The sequence below is a fragment of the Otolemur garnettii genome, unplaced genomic scaffold, assembly GCF_000181295.1.
Source record: "Otolemur garnettii isolate 467f Iridium unplaced genomic scaffold, OtoGar3 scaffold00004, whole genome shotgun sequence".
Classification (NCBI taxonomy): Eukaryota; Metazoa; Chordata; class Mammalia; order Primates; family Galagidae; genus Otolemur; species Otolemur garnettii.
In genome coordinates this window covers 45,382,011-45,383,246 of record NW_003852399.1, presented here as the reverse complement: position 1 = coordinate 45,383,246, position 1,236 = coordinate 45,382,011, and positions in this window count along the sequence as shown.

Sequence of the window (1,236 nt, the reverse complement as noted above, 5' to 3'; positions counted from 1 at the left end):
GGTGCCTTTGTGGCATTCTATACTGGAAGGCAAATAGTTTCACCAGGAAACAGAATATTGGCCCTTGATCTGATAGATGCTCTATTTCATATTGAAAAACTGTAATGTATGAAAAAATATTAGACATTTGAATAGAAGACAATAGGTTTAGAAATTTGATTTTATTAATGCTTTTAAGGATATTATTGTTATTTTAATTTTATACTAATTGTGCCTTATGGGAATATATTTTACACACCATATTTTCCACCAATTTCCTCTTGAGATAAACTTTACTAGGTCAAAGGTTCATTACTCTTTAAAAATTTCTTTTAAATTGTATTCATTAATATTAAATTTAGAAATTTGTTTCAATAACATAAGAATACTTGAACCATTTGCTTTTATTTTTCTCATGGATATATCTGATGCTGTTTCAAAACATTTATAGAGTATGCGAATTTGAACTTTTGAAAAAAATTTCACCTCCAAAAAAGATAATCTTTTGGAATTAAACTTTTGAGAATTTATCAGAGCACACTAGTATCTTAGTATCTTCTATATGAATTTCTAATTATAACACAATAAGTGTTAATTTTCAGGAATATGATTCCAAATCTTAAAATGTATTATATGTCCTAGAATTAAAAAAATTAAACTGTGTCAAACATAAAAATATTTCAGAGACTGCAGTTCGACATTGAACTAATTTATCTCTTTTGTCCCTAAGTGAATGAATGACACAACCAAATGATCTACTCTAGTGCTTACAACAACTTTAAGAACAAGAAAAATAGTCCATTCTGTATATGGAAAAATGGGCTTGAAGATATTAAATGACTTATTTAAAGTCATTCATATAGCAAGTAAACTAAAACGTGTATGGTGTATAAATATGTCTATCTACTTATATGTCTGTGAGAGAATTAATTCCCTATTTCCTTAACCTTAGTGTCTCTGACATATATAATTTGTTACCACATTAAATCATTTGTTTGCCAATTACTTAAAGATATAGTTAGATATGAATTCTACATTTAATACTTTGCTGGGCTAAAAGTTTTAAACAATTAAAAATTCACACATAGGTGAGAATGGAAAAAAATAAGTATAGGTCTCTAAATGAGAGAGAAACTACTGCCTGAGAATTCAGTTAGGCCACTTAAAGTAGTGCCAAAGAAGATGAAATATTTGGGAGTATACTTAACAAAGGATGTGAAAGATCTCTATAAAGAGAACTATGAAACTCTAAGAAAA